Below are 16341 nucleotides of genomic sequence, written 5' to 3' on the forward strand. Positions count from 1 at the left end.
AATGCCAGTCTAGAAATATCAATTCCTAGCCACTTAGTCTGTGTTGTATTTAGAATACAATTTCTAGAACACTTAGAGTGGGGTCCTACGTAAAAGAGAAATGGCAGAAAGATTTCCCATTATTTATTAAATATTATTAAGATATATTATTAAGATATATCGTCTTAAAAGTTGGTTTTGGGGTATTTGATTAATTTTTATTAGTCAGAAGAATACTTTTTTCATCTACCATTATACCTATATTCATACCTACTTTATTCCAGAACTTTTTGAAGCAAATAATTAAAGAGGAGTTTAGAGGTCAGGAAAGGCAAGATAATGAAGAAATCTTAGAATTGTGCATGATATCACACAGTTGTTTGATTCCTAGAATATAGCCTGGGCTCAAAAATCTAGTCAAGTAGAAGAAAAGTTCCCAGTTTGGAAAATGGTAGTAAGATATATCTTAACACTTTCATTGATTTCCTACAGCTCAAGAAATAGATGAATGTCCAGGACCTTGAATCTTAAGTGGACTTGTGACCTCTGAATGGAAGATTCTGTCTGCAGGTGCTTTAGCCTATAAGAAATTCCTTAAAGTGAAAAGATCAGAAAGACTACATGATCAAAGAGATTTACCTGCATTCTACTGCACCCAATACGATTTATTACTTGGTTTGTAAACGTTGATATGAAGATGCCAAGTATTTCTCTGGGGCGTAATTTCCTGAGGTCATGAGCTAAATTAAAGCAATGATAATGATGTATTCTTTTCATCAGCCCTACTTACAGAGTCCCTAGAACTGCATCTGGCACAGGAAGCAGGAGGAAAAAAAAAAGTGCATTCCCTGAGGCACACAGCAAACTGTGGTCAATGTCTTCTTCCCAAATGGTCCCTTGGTCTCCCAGGCTGATGCAATGCCTTAATTATTCAGAACGTTTGTTGCCAAAACTGTCTCCACACTAACAGGCACTGTTACTTATCAACTCCTCAGTGATAACTTCTAGCAGCAATGTTTTCTTAGCAAGAACTTCAGAGGTGAATCCTGCTATTGAGCTACTGAAAATGACTCCTACTAGTGGTTCCCAACTATCCAACACAGTAAGTTTCTTTGAAGACATTACATCAGCTGCTGTGTGTGATGTTTCTATATCCAGTGACCTGACCAGTCAAGGACTGTGATTCAGGCCACCGGCCTTTCTTCCCATCTCTGAGTTCATGCCAACTCTCCGCCTTCACACATAGCATCTTCCTGAGATCACTCTTCCCCCTTCCTGTCATCCAGAGCGTGGGCAGAGCTCAACCTCACACTCAAGACTTGTGATTCCCTTTGAAATTTTCATTGTATACATATATATATCTATATATGACTTCAGGGAATGTTTTAAATTTGTAGACAATTGTTTATCAAACTTGAGTTCCTTGTAGAAATTTCTAATAGGAATGCTCTAAAGTTCAGCTTCAGTCTTGGTATTCAGTCAACATCATTTATCACCTTAGACTTTCTCATTTGAAATGTCAAAGAGGTGAATGCCTACTTCAGTGTCATTTCTGACATCCGTGACCTTCAGAGATATGGCTACATAGGCTACAATGATATCCAATCTACATAATGATAGTATCATAGATTAGTCATGGCCTTCTGATTTATTGTCACTATATGGATATTCATTTTCAAATATTGGTGATGATTCTAGATGTAACTAGAATATCCCTTATATGTTTTATTTTATTATCACTTTGGTTTTATTTCTAATATCAAACATTAACCAGATTGACATTCCCATAATATCAATAATTGTAATACTAACCTTTTCTCCAAAATCAGAATATAAACGTGAAAGTCATAAGTACAGCTGACAGAAAATCATTTCAGGGGCAAGCAAAATGAAATTGCAAATATTTTCCTTCCTTCATTTTTTCTTTTTAACTGGAACCTCATTGCTAACGAATGAAACCCTTTTTTTTTTTTTTTCTATTTCTTCTTGTTTCAGATTAATTAATACATTGCCTGATAGGGCTAACATTGCTCTGTAACATTTAACTGTGCATGCGTATGGGTACAGGAACACGAACATGCACAAAACACCCTTAAGAGATGTCAAATATGTTATTTAATAATATTTTTACTTTTTGTCTGATTCGTGTTATGGATTGAATTGTACCCCCCAAAATATGCATTAGGACCCTAACCCCTGTACCTGTGAATGTAATCTAACAAAATATAATCATATTATGTGTAATGTAACGTAATCACTTTTCTTAATGTAATCACCATTCAAAATACAAACCAATATGATGTAATGAAATAACCATCTGAGGTCATACCAGTGTAGGGTGGTCCAGGCCATACAGTGTAGGGTGGATCCTAAACCTAATCACTTCCGAGTTATATAAAGAGCAGCACAGACACAGCGATACATACAGACACAGGGGGGAAACAGAAGCTATTGGACAACAGAGGCAGTTGAATCTACAAGCCCAGGAACTAAAAGAACTCCTAGCTACTAGAGGCTGAAATTGAGATGTAAGGACCTTGCCTTAGAGCCATTACCTGAGTTCAGACTTCCAGCCTCCTAAACTGTAAGAAAATAAATTCCTGTTCTTTAAAGCCACCCACTTGTGCTATTTCTGTTAGAACTGCTCTAAAAAACTGAGACAATTTGGATGCTTGTAGAGGATGATGACCACTGGAAGGAGTCTGGATGAATTCTTCCCCTGAGATATCGAACAAAGTTTTCCAGGATAAAGTACAAAGAAGGAAGAGGAGGGGGAAAAAAAAAAAAAAGTTAGGAAGCAGATACTGAATCAAGTTAAAAATGCACAGTATTTGGAGGGAAGAAAAATAAGCTCTTCATGGAGCCATTTGGGGATGGTGGATCCTTTAGGTACCAGTTCCAGTAACCACTGAAATGGTATCAAAAATTATCTCCTTGGATTACTTCCCATCAGGGCATGCTACAGTAGAAACTGACCGAGGGTTTCCAGCCAGTGTAATGAGCCTGAAGAACTAGCAATGGCCAAGATTTCTATTCTTGCTCTGTGGCATCAGAAGAAAGGTGCTAGCACACTGGACTATTTAGGAGGCTGCTGTCGTATCAGTGGTATGTGATTAAGTGGACCCATCATGGGTGATATTTGGAATCAGTTTTGTGGGGTACACCATGTATAGAACCACACCTCCAGGAATATGAAGATAAGTGCTTCTCCCACTAGTTCATGGGAATCTTCAACGAAATGTGCTCCCAGTTTAGAGTGGACTTGGTGGAATTTGAAGTCACCATTAATCTATTCTCGGTCATTTTGATATTGGCTTTGGGAAACTCTAAACTCAGAGTCTATTGGTTCGAGGAATGGAAGCAAATGCCACTGAATATATATTTGGCCACTTCTACTTCTGCCTCAGCTGTCAAAGGTAACAAAACCAACTGGCTGTCTTAATATAGACTTAATTTATGACCTTAATTAACTTATTTCCATGTACCAATTACTAAAAACCTGTATTTAAATGTCCACTCAATGGTATGTTCCCAACTCTTCCTTCTACATGCTCTGGAAGTTAAGTGTGCTGGCCCCATAAAATAGCCCCAGGCCAGGCTGAGTTTATTTTAATTTTTAAAGCCTCAAAGACTAGAGAAATATCAGAAATTTATCAAAAAACATCCTTATTATCTTCAGGAAAAAAAAAAAAACTGTTGATTTTAAGGAATAAATCTACACTGTAATAGTTCTTTCTGCTTTGAATATATGTCTATCAGCTTGGGTGCCTGTCCTGGCCTCTGAGATTGGAAATCATCCTTCAAAGAGCAGAGGCTAAGGAGCCAGCCCCATGGTCCTGGAACTGTCACACGCCTTAGGTGAAAACTGAAACTGTTTAAGAAGAGAGATTTAACGTTCTGTCCCATAAAAACTGATTGGAACCACATTTACAATTATAGGTACAATAAAGTGCAGGAAGCCTGTTAATCATACGAAGAGTGTGAAACAAACATTTGAGATAAAATCAGGAATAGGTGATGCTCTGGAGACCTGCTCCTGAAGCAGCAGCAACAGCCTTGGCATCCGCCTTGCTACCAGGTTCAAATGGTTTGTAATTTATTTGAAAAGGGTGACATTAACAGACCATGAACAGATCTTGGAACTGAAGCACACATCCAGATCTTTTAGATAAAAATAAAGTGACAGAGACTCTAAACCTGAAAGGAAAAGCCAAGAACTTGTTACCAAAGGAGTTGACAACACATTTTTAAAACAAAATGATTGGAAATTTGGCACTGCTATGGTCGAAAATGAAGCCAGCGCTGTAGTAAGTGTGCAGGAACAAAGTCCTCGTTGTCTGTTTATGCAATCAGCCAGTGAAGACTCTGTGGATCACATCTGTCTGGCCCAAAACTGATCATGGGAATGGCACGTGACCTGGCAGTATTTTGTTCTGTTATGCATGGGGTCACCATGAGTGAAGCGTCAACTCGATAGCAGCTAAAAAAACAACAGTAATAAACACTCAGAGAATAATCAATACTCAGAACCATTTCCTAAACAGGTATAGGAACAAACTACCCACCCTAATCCCTGTTCAGATTAGGACAACCTGGTTTATGGTAATCTCTAACCAACCTAATCTTTATACTCTCTTCCCACAAGGTGGCGATCAAGTCAAATATTAGGCCAAAATGCTGCTGCTTCAAAATGTAATCTAGAACTAGAGGATTTTGCAGATTTGCCTGTTTCTTCAGAAAATGTTAATGGATTGTGAGAATTTTTAACCAAGCTGTGATACAACTTGTGAGTGTCATTTTAAACTCATGACTGTGAAGGCCTAATGGGCCCTTGATGCTACCAATATATCATACTACATGCCGTCAGTCCATTTATTCTCCCTCTGGACTAAAGGATTATTTCACACCTTTTCCTCTCTTCAAACCCCCAGCACATCCTTCCTTTTCTTCAGTCTCAACCAATGATTATATTTTCTATTTCACAGAGGAAACTTAAAACTGAGAATTTCTACAAACTCACACCATTCTCTCTGCCCACTGTCCAGCATCTGTAACCACATACTTTTCCTCCCTGCCTGTTACCACAGAACCCTGCTCTTCTGTAAACTATCCTTGCTACTATCTGAAGTCAAAACCTCCACTCGTGCACATTTCTCCTTGTCTACTCGACAGTAATTGTCCTATAGTTCTCCCTACCACCTCCTTAGCAGCTGTCGTTCTCTACCCCATCATACCATCACCATAAAGCCATCTCGTTATTTCCCCCATCTTAAAAGTTCCATTCTCGTAACCTTGCTTCTCTGCCAACAACTTTTCCATTTATTTCTTCTTCTTAGTGAAATGCATTGAACTGGTTTTCTTATTTTCTGTTACAAATTCCTTTCTATTCAGTCCATCTTAAACCAACTCCAGGAAGACTTTCCCCACGGCTCCACCTTAACAAAGCTTTCTTGTCAATATTGCCAAGGACCTCCACTTTGCTAAATCCCATGGTCAGGTCTCAACCATCATTTTACTAGATCTATCAGAAATATTGGAAATAGCAGATTACTTTTACTTCCTTGATATACTTTATTCACCTGGTTTCCGATATCACACATTTTCTTGGTTTTCCTTTTACTTCACATGTCACTCCTCATTCTGCTTTGTGAATTCTGACTTTTTTACTTCACTTTTTATTTAAGGCTGTAGAGTACACAAGGGCTCAGTCGTTGATCCTAAATTTTTCCTCTGTCAATACATACTGCTTCAGTAAATGCATCCAATCCCATAGTCTTAAAGGTTATTCAAATGCTGAATACTCAAAAATTTACATCTGTATTCCAGACCATGCTCCCTACCTCCACACTTACATACATCTAACTGTGTGTTCAAATCTCCCCTTAGATATCTAAGAATATTATGGTCCCTAATTGAACTACTGGAAGCAGCACTCAAGACACCAAAACACGCATTGCCTTAGCCAAATCAGCTGCAGGAGATCTCTATAAAGTGTTACAAAGCAAAGATGTCACCTTGAGGACTCAGGTGCCCCTGATGTGAATGCTGGACAATGAATAAGGAAGACTGAAGAATTGATGCCTTTGAATTGTGGTGTTGGTGAAGAATATTGAATATACCATGGATTGCCAAAAGAATGAACAAATCTGTCTTGGAAGAAGTACAACTAGAATGTTCTTTAGAAGCAAGGATGGCAAGATTACATCTCACATACTATCAACATGTTATCGGGATGAATCGGTCCCTGGGGAAGGACATCATTTTTGGTAAAGCAGAGGGTCAGGAAAAAAGAGGAAGATCCTCAACCAGATGGATTGACACAATGGCTGCAACAATTGGCTCAAAAATAGCAATAATTGTGACCATGGCACAGGGCTGGGCAGTGTTTCATTCTGTTGTGCATAGGGTTGCTATGAGTTGGAACTGACTCGACAGCACCTAACAACAACAGCAACTGAACTACAAAATGACAAAAGTTCCAATTATTACTGACAATTAGAAGTTGTAGCAGATTAAAAGCTTAGGGGCCTCTTTTAATCTTCGGATGACATATCCTGCCTAGGAACTTGGAGTATTGACAAGGGCAAGTCAAGGGTCAGTACTTACAATATATCATGTTTAATCCAGGGCATAAAAGGGAATTAAAAGAACATCTAAAGAACAATATTAAAGCTAATAAATGGGAATCCGAGTGAAAGACACCAAGAGCTCCGTAAAGAGGTGCTAAAACAGTTACGAGTAAGACACAAGAAAATAAACCGGCAACAGCAAATCTGGAAAGGACAAGACTCTAGGAGACAATGTAAGTCAATCTGACAGCCTCAGGAGGAAAATCTTGATAGGCTGGGAATGCTCTTAAGGAACCGCGTTTCCCTTTCTACTTACCTCGTGGAGCTACTCATGGGTAACAACTGTGTCAGATAACTTCTTGTGCTTTATAAAGAAATTATTCCAAAGGGGAGGGGAAAAAAAAGAAAGATAGTATATGCCTCGTTTACTTGACAGGGTGGGTTAAGCTTCATATTTAATTAAGAAATGCCATTTTGGTGTCATTTAAATGAGGGGATTAACTAAATTTTGTTGAACATTAACTATGAACCAGACAGTTTGGAAGAAATTTTACAAACATTAGCTAGTAATTCTTACATCGTGATGTAATCAGTATCCCCATCTTAAAAAAAAAAACCAAACCCAACCGGTTGCTGTCGAGTCCATTCCAGCCCACGTATGTCCGAGTAGAACGGTGCTCCACAGCAGCTCCGAATCACTATGACCTTTCAGAAGTAGGTCCTCAGGCCTTTCTTCTGAGGCTGCTCTGAGTAGACTCAAACCACCAATCTTTCAGCCAAACACTTAACTGTTCGCTCCACCCAGTTTAACTTCATTTGGCTTATGAGCAAAATGAGGCCATTTGAGGTTAACTGGATTGCCAAGTCTTTTGGACGGTGTCTGGACTCTTTCCACAATGTTACGTTGATCCTTTACATGATTCTAAAATGACAAAGTGCAGGGATGACCATGGATCATATTATAAAAGTAACCCTTGGTTCTTCCTGTATCATCTGGGAAGTTTTGTTCCCATTAAACTCTCAGTTGACTCTCATCTTTGCAGGTAACCCATCTTCACTTATTTCCTCTTGTAAAAGGGAAAAAAACAATTTAATGATTTTATTCCCACCAAAGTAAATATATTACTTATTTTTAGAAAAGAAGTGCAATTGATAAGATAGCAATCAACTCAAAAGAATAAACAGTGAATGGTAAAATTTGAGATGATATGGCACACAGGTCAATAGAAAACTTTAAGACTCAAGTCACAGCCAGTGGTTGGCTAAGTGTATACTCTGTCTGGTATGAGCCGGAATCAACTCAACAGCAATGGGTTATGGTATGAGAATAGCTTCCTTGAATAAATACCGGTTCTTCACAGTAACTTTTCCCATATTATGGACTCTGGAATATTAATCATGTTATTAAGAAAAAGGACTGTTTGATCAAATAGGTTGAAGACCGAAGAAGAATTGACAACTTTGAATTACGGTGTTGTCGAAGAATACTGAATATACCACGGACTTCCAAAAGAATGAAAAAATCTGTCTTGGAAGAAGTACAGCCAGAATGCTCCTTAGAAGCAACGATGAAGAGACTTCATCTCACTTTCTTTGGACATGTTATCAGGAGGGATGAGTCCCTGGAGAAGGACATCGTTCTTGGTACAGTAGAGTGTCAGCAAAAAATAGGAAGAGCCTCAGTGTAATGGACTGACACAGTGGCTACAACAATGGGCTCAAGCACAGCAAGGATTGTGAGGGTGGTGCCGGCACAGGCAGTGTTTCGCTTTGTTGTACGTGGGGTCACTGTGAGTTGGAACCAACTCCACGGCACCTATCGACAAAAACAGCATGTGCATTTACTTTTTTTTTTTAACAAACATCTGTTATCTTTCAAGTTCTACATACTATACCGCTCCTGTTGTTGTTAGTTGTTGTCAAGTCAGTTTCAACTCATGTTGACCCTGTATTTGCAGAATAGAACCGTTCCATACTGTTTTCAAGGCTGTGATCTTTCAGAAGCAGATCACTGGGTCTGTCTTCTGAGGAGCCTCTTCCACAGGTTCAAACAGTCAACCTTTAGACTAGTAGTCCAGCACTTAACCATTTGTGCATCCCAGGGATTCAAACTGAAAATCAGAAATACAGAAAGGTCAATGTTTTTTTACTGGTTATATTCTAGTTAGGTGCAAATAAATAAAAAGCAAATAAAAGCTAAATGAAAGATATAATTTCAAATAATGACAAATGTGATAAAGGAAATAAAACAGAATAGCATCATGGGGCTTGAAAATGAATAAGGAAGACCAAAGAAGACATGATGCCTTTAAATTATCATGTTGGTGAAGAATATTAAAAACACCATGGGCTTCAAGAAGAACAAACAAATCTGTCTTGGAAGAAGTGTAGCCAGAACGCTCCTTAGAAGTGAGATGGTGAGACTTTGTCTTATGTACTTAGGACATGTTATCAGGAGGGACCAGTCACCGGAGAACACCATACTTGGTAAAGCAGAGGGTCAGCAAAAAAGAGAAAAACTTTCAGTAAGTCAGACTGACACAGTGGCTGCAACAGTGGGCTCAAATATAGAAACCACTTTGAGAATGATACAGGACTGATCAGTGTTTCTTTCCGTTCACTGTGAGTCAGAACCGAGTCAACAGCGCCTAACAACAACAGTGCAATAGAGAGGGAGTAGATGCATATCTGAATAGCCACTAATGGAACAACTGAGTTAAAATTTGTAAGAATTGACTATAGAGACTCATATTACTCTCTCCTCATCTTTTCCCACCAAGAGAAGTTGATTCTAACCTGTATCTAAATGGCTCTCGTGACCATAGGGTAACTTCAGATCCTATGTCTGATGAGTTAATATCAGACAATTAGTAAAAATGATTTGAGAGCAAAAATAAGCCTGTGGATAATCTATGAGGATTAGATTCTGAAAGTTGAAAAAATTATCCTAACTCTGATTACCTGAGAGGGTGTTGAAGATGAAAAAAAGTTAATGCAAATGAAATCATTTTATAGGGTGGAGAAGGAATGAAAATTATAACCCATTACTCCAAAAATGGTAAAACAGTATTAATTGAAAATGCCGTTTCTTAATAAATTTGAAAAAAAATAAATAATTTTTTTCTGCCTGGGTACAAATTTTCTGACCATAAAAGTGACCTCTCTCGGACAGATATCACTTCTGAGTGGGAGATGGAATCCAGAGACGGGATATGACTCAGGTTCCTTCCTGTTGCTATATTCTGACTATTTCAAGCTGTGGCCGTTCTGTACTTGAGGTACACATCACAGTGCGTGAACAAATGACTAAATGGTTAATACTGTGATCTAGGCTCCTGCATGTTGCCTTGGCCTTAGTGATATTCTTCCCCTGAGTACATCCTATTATTAAAGTGGGTGAATGGGAATTCACTGGGTTAGGGATTAGCCTCTCTGTCAGTGGAGAACTAGCCTCAGAAGGCTACGACTGAATGATATAAGTCTGTGCCTTGTCACAGCTGTTCAGATAGGCCCTTTGGCCTCTTATAACCCAAAGGAAAACATTGTATCCATGATGTATCTTCTGAGAAACTGAACAAAGACAATTTCTACTTTGATCTCAATGTACAATCCACTGCGATTCAAAAAGGGACCAGAACGATTCAGTAAACTCTCTGCTTGGTTACCTCTTCAGCAAACCTTAATTGGAGAGGATATAAATAAGTCCCTTGGTTAAAACAAAATGTATACTTCTTCGTTAGGCTCATAGATACCTACAACTTCTGCTTTAAATCGCTCTTCAAAAGCAATAGAAATCCTAGTTTGACAGATTTGACCAGCGTTTAATGACTGGATGATGTTTTTCCACTTATATCTTGGGCAACTTACTTCCACAGTAAGAAAATATACACTGGAATCATTTCACCCGTTCTTAGACTCTCAGGAGAAGTTGCTTTATGTGAATGAATCTCAGGTGGGATAAGATCTTGGGTTAGACTTGAAATGATTAGAGTCTTTATTTGTATAACTTTCCACTTTTGGCCAATTGTAAAAACTAAATTCTAAGGGTCAACCTTATCTTTTGATTGAGTACTTAATACTTAGGTTTTAATTGTTGCATAGAATTATGGCATAGAAAGCACTTTCAAATTACGACAAATTTTAATTGAATTAATTAATTACATATTAATATGTCTATATCTTTTGCTTTTAAAGTATGTCAGTAATTCACACTGAAAACCTGTGCTTTTTCTGTTAGCAATATTTCTTCTCTGGAATTTGAGTCATGAACTTCCGTTCATACTTAAGTTCTAACTGGAGTGAGATCAAATTATTTTGCTTGATTTACTTTTTACTCTGAGAAGAAAAATTAAGTATGTCAATTGGCCTCCATCTTAGAAATGAAAATTTGTAAGTAAAATAATATGCATAGGTTTCCAAAAAAAGAGTAAAGTATCTGGAAATAGTTACTAGGAGATTGTCTGATTTTTTTTTTTCCGATTTCATTTCAATCTTTTTCTCTTGCTGTGTTCTCTCTCTCCCCCTCTCTCTCCTATTTAGCTCTAGCTCTCTTTCTCCCCTCTGAGTGTCTATGTGTGTTTCCTACTCTCTTTCCATTTATTTTCTTCTTGTCTCTCTTTTTTTCTTAGTTCTCAAGGCCATTTCTCTCTTTCTTTCCCTACATGTTATTCTTTCTCATCTTAGATTAAGGGTAAAAAAAAAAAAAAAAAAGGTATTAATGTATTCTTTTTCTTAAAAAACTGTGATATTTAGAGAGTAATACTTAAATTTTAGATTGAAGATCTTCATTTAGGAATAAGTTGAATTTTTATATTTCTTTATCAGTAAAACAGAACAACTACTAAATTTTGTTATAAGTAGATCTACCCATAGGCACAACAGTGGGAGTGGTGATGGCGATGAAGACGGTGGCAGTGGAGGCAGCAGTAATGATGGTGGTGGTGGCAGTGCTGGTGATGATACTGGTGTTGGTGATAATGGCAGTAGTTGTGGCAGTGCTGGTGATGACAGTGATGATCACAGTGGTGGTGGTGGTGGTAGGAACAGCTATGGTAATGCTGGTGGTTTGGTGATAGCGAGGATGGAGGTAATTTAGGAGCAGCCTATGGAAACACTGATAAATTATTATAGATCACAATATTAAAAATTAAAACATTATTGTCACTTCCATTCTGCAAAATTCTACTGCAGTCAGTTGCAATCCCATTAATCTGCCATTGGTTTTATGAAAAAAGAAAAAAAAAAACTGGGGTGATATATGTACTAAAGAGGCAACTTTAAAGTCCTTTAGGGACAAGAGAAAAATCTAGTTTGATACTCAGAAAGCTTTAGAGATACAAGTCCACCGACTACATAAAACAGGCAATCCAACTGCAATCCCTAGAACCATCTAGGTACGTGGGTTTTCAATGGAGATGTTATATAGCCCAGACAGAATTCAGAAAGAACTCTCAGCTCCAGACTCCAGCTTCCCAGATTCAAAAACAGACTATATTACTCACTAACTTCATGACCTCAAGGAAGTGAACAAGTCAATATGCTTAATAAATGCTAATTATTATTACGGTTGTTATTTTGAGATGAGTAGATCGATTATTGACAAATCTACTTAGACAAAGAATAATTGTTCTTTATCTATGAAATGAGTTTAAATGTTTACTTACTAAAAATTCTTCTGAATTATATTCTGATATACAATGATGCCTCTATAATAACAAAAATAATACAACTGAAAAGTAAGAAATTGATGTAAAGAAGAAAGGCAAAAATAATAGAAAAAAAAGGAGAGAAAGAAATATATTATTGTTATGAATGACCATTTTGTAAGGAGAATTTACCAATACCTATCCAAGTGGATCCCTGATGGCACAGTGGATAAGAGCAATGGCTGCTAATCAAAAGGTTAGTAGTTCTAATCCACCAGCTGCCCCTTGGAAACACCTTGGGGCCATTCTACTCTGTCCCATAGGGCTTCTGAGCCTGAATCAACTTGATGCCAGTGGGTTTGGTTTGGTTATCCAAGTGTAAGATGTTCATTTCCTGTGATTCTGCAACTCTATTGCAAAAACTTATTTTAAAGAAATACTTAAATCTATTGCTATATATCTTTATCTGCATCTATATTGTTATAACCTGGCCCGGTTGCTGTCTAGTTGATTCCGACTAACAGCAACATTAAAGGACATAGTAGAACTGCCCCACAGGACTTCCAAGGAGCACCTGATGGATTCGAACTGCCTGCCTTTATGGTTAGCAGCCATAGGTCTTAACCACTATGCCACCAGGGTTTCCCTGATATAGTCATAGATACATACATCAACATAAAATATTCACCGTAGCATTGTACTAGCAGAAAATTGGGAATATGATAAATCTCCATATACTGACATGGAATGTTGGCAATAATAAACAGTTGATTAAAAATTTAATGTACAGTATATTTGCATACATGATGCAATCTATGTATAAATTTATATTATTAAAATGCATTTATAAATACACAAATGCAATATTTCTACATAAAAATGCAGATCTGGAAGGATAAATGACTTTTAGCTAATTACACAGCTAAAAAGTGTTCCAGAAGTCAAAATTAGAACCTGGTCTATGTTAACTCTAAGACCTTAGCTCTCTGTTCTGCCCTGAACCGTGTCTCTTATCCCCAGCTCTGGGCCTTTGCTCATGCTTTCCTCCCTGCAGGGAATAGCCTTTGTCTAGCTTTAAAACTTCAGTACTTTGTTTTTCTTTCATTTCTTCCATTCTCAATGATTTATTTGTCATTATTTTAAATTTACTAGGCCTGCCCCTTATCTGAGGAAAAGAGCCACATCTGATGCTTCTTTTTATTGCTCAACTTTGCAGCATCTGCTGAGTTTTTAAAATATCTGTTGTCTGCTTAAATAATTAGGGAATAAGAGGGAACTGGACTGACAAAGAAAAAGAAAAATGTTAACTAAGATTGCCCCTTTCTTGTTTGACCAGTCCTTTAAAAAATGTTCCTCACTGAGCCATTGTGGAAAGAGAAAAGGAATATCACAAAAGCAGCTGATGGTTGTAAGTCAGCGCTGAGCTGGAAGTTTGGGGTATGGTTTGGTCCTTGGTTATGGCTGAAGCAAGTCTAGAAATACAAATGTTTACAGACTATACCCGATAACTGTCATCATTGAGTCTGATTGACGGAAGAATAGTAGCCAGTCTCTGATATCAACTCCACTCTCAAGCCTGGAGAAAGGGCTGACACCAGTATTCTCTATTCAGTTCACAGTTCGTTGCAGTTTCCTTTTGTTCTATACAATACCATGAATTGTATTGGTGCTCACTGCATCCTTAGTAATTGATTAGGAACTTTGAGAAACGTGAAGTCCCAGGTGATATAAACAGTTAACGACCTCAGCTGCAAACCCAAAGGTTATAGGTTTGAATCTACCCAGAGGCACCTTGAAAGAAAGGCCTGGCAATCTACTTCTGAAAAATCAGCCATAGAAAACCCTACTGCTCACAGTTCTACTCTGACATACGTGGGGTCACCATGAGTCGGAATCTACTCCATGGCATCTGGTCTAGACTGTTTGGCAAGTAACTGTCATTATGCTGAGAGCATTATGAATTTCTCCTGAAAATAATTCCGTAAGAGATATGTGAGAAATAAAATTGCCCAACTTCCACTAGAATCCAGAGGTATCTTTTAAAAATATAAGCCTGATTTATAATTTAGGGTATTTACAATGAAGAAATTATAATACTATTTTGCTTTATACCCTCCCTTGGTTTCCCATTGCCCTTAGAAATTCCTTGCCTTGTCCTAGAATTCTCTGGTTTACCTGGTTACTGCCTTTACCCCTCCAAACACATCTTGAGCCAAATAAATGCAGACAAATAGTCACTAATTTTAAATGCTATGTTCCTTTTCTAGATTTTCCGACTCTCAGCCAGAGCTCTTATCAGTACCTGGTAAATGGGAAACCAAAACAACGTGACTGAATTCATTCTTTTGGGTCTTACGAAAAACCCAGAGCTGCGGAAAATATTTTCTATTGTATTTCTAATCATATATGTGACCACCATGTTGGGAAGCCTACTCATTGTGGTAACTATGACTGCAAGTCAGAGTCTGAGGTCACCTATGTATTTTTTCCTTACTTGTCCCTAACCAATGCCATCTTTTCTTCCGTCATCACCCCCAAGATGATTGTGGATTCCTTCTCTGAGAGTACTACCATCTTGCTCGAAGGCTGCATGACCCAGCTCTTTGCAGTACATTTCTTTGGTGGGGTGTCGATCATCCTTCTCATTGTGATGGCCTATGACCGCTATGTGGCCATCTGTAAGCCCCTGCACTACATGACTACCATGAGTCCTCGGGTGTGCTGCCTGCTGCTGGGAGGGGTCTGGGTGGGAGGATTTTTGCATGCAATTACACAGCTCCTCTTCATGTACCAAATACCTTTCTGTGGTCCCAATGTCATTGATCACTTTATGTGTGATTTGTTTCAACTGCTGACACTGGCCTGCATGGACACCCACATCCTGGGCTTCTTGGTCATCCTTAATAGTGGGGTGATGTGTGTGACCATCTTTCTTATCCTCATTGTCTCCTACATGATCATCCTCTGCTCCTTGAAGTCTTGTAGCTCTGAAGGGCGACACAAAGCCCTGTCTACCTGTGGCTCCCATCTCACAGTGATCGTCTTGTTCTTTGAGCCATGCATTCTCTTCTATGTAAGGCCTGTGGCCACTTATCCCATAGACAAGGCAATGGCTGTTTCGGATATCATCATACCCATGTTAAATCCCTTAATCTACACCCTGAGGAATGCAGAGGTCAAAAATGCCATGAAGAAACTTTGGATTCAAAGAGAGACTTTAGTTGGCAAGTAACTGTCATCATGCTGATAGCATTATGAGTTTCCCAATAAACAGCGTCATTTTCTCCAAGATGTGTGAGAAATAAAACTGCCCATGTTCCAGAAAAATCCAGAGATATCTTTTAAAAATATAAGTCTGATTTATTATTTAGGGTATTTACAATATAGAGATTATGATACTCTTTTATACACTTCCTCAGCTTCCCACTGCCTTTGGAAATTCCTTTCCTTGTTCTAGAATTTCCTGATTAATCTGATGACTGTCTCTACCTTCCCAAGCACATTAAGAGCTCCCCGTCTCCTCTCCTCAGCCATGTTGGGTTTTTTCACCTGTAGCTAGGCCTATCTAAGTCCTTTCTCACCACAGTGACTTTGCATTTGCTGGGTTCTCTACCTGGAAACAAGCAGTCATATTCTGTCTTACATTGGTTTCACTTCCTCTGAGAAGCCTTCCCCAATGACTCTATTAAAAGAATCTTTCACTCCTGCCATTATTATCTGTCTCAACATCTGCTTAATTTCCTTACAGCTATGATCAAAAGTGTAACTACTTTTGTATAGTTTTCAGTTGACTTCTGTGACTTTCCATTTTCCTCTCTAGATTGAAAGCCTCTGAGGGAAGGACTTTTGTTTTATTGATGCCTGGAACCAATTTATTTTCAATACCTGTCTGTTGAATGATTATAGAAGATAAGCACCTTTCCTTTTCAGAAGAGCCAAATTCTGATGATTAGGAAGACAGTTAATAAGCAATTAAAAATAAACAAAAAAACCAAAGTGTGATCAGTACAACAGAGTTAATGGGAATGGGGTGCTTTGATTATTTCTGGAAGAGTACATCATAGTGGGTAATCAGAGAAGGATTCTATGAGTAAGTGACATTTCCAGTTGATTTTGAATTTTGTTGAGGTTTCCTTATAAAAAGTGAT

At 38.1% G+C, this 16341-nt stretch overlaps 1 pseudogene; it reads left to right on the top strand.

Annotated features, from left to right (window-relative positions):
* The first annotated feature begins 14385 nt into the window (after positions 1-14385).
* Positions 14386-15829, top strand: LOC100654765 (olfactory receptor 4C6-like; annotated as a pseudogene).
* Positions 15830-16341: the final 512 nt, after the last annotated feature.

The sequence above is a fragment of the Loxodonta africana genome, chromosome 22, assembly GCF_030014295.1.
Source record: "Loxodonta africana isolate mLoxAfr1 chromosome 22, mLoxAfr1.hap2, whole genome shotgun sequence".
NCBI classification, from domain to species: domain Eukaryota; kingdom Metazoa; phylum Chordata; class Mammalia; order Proboscidea; family Elephantidae; genus Loxodonta; species Loxodonta africana.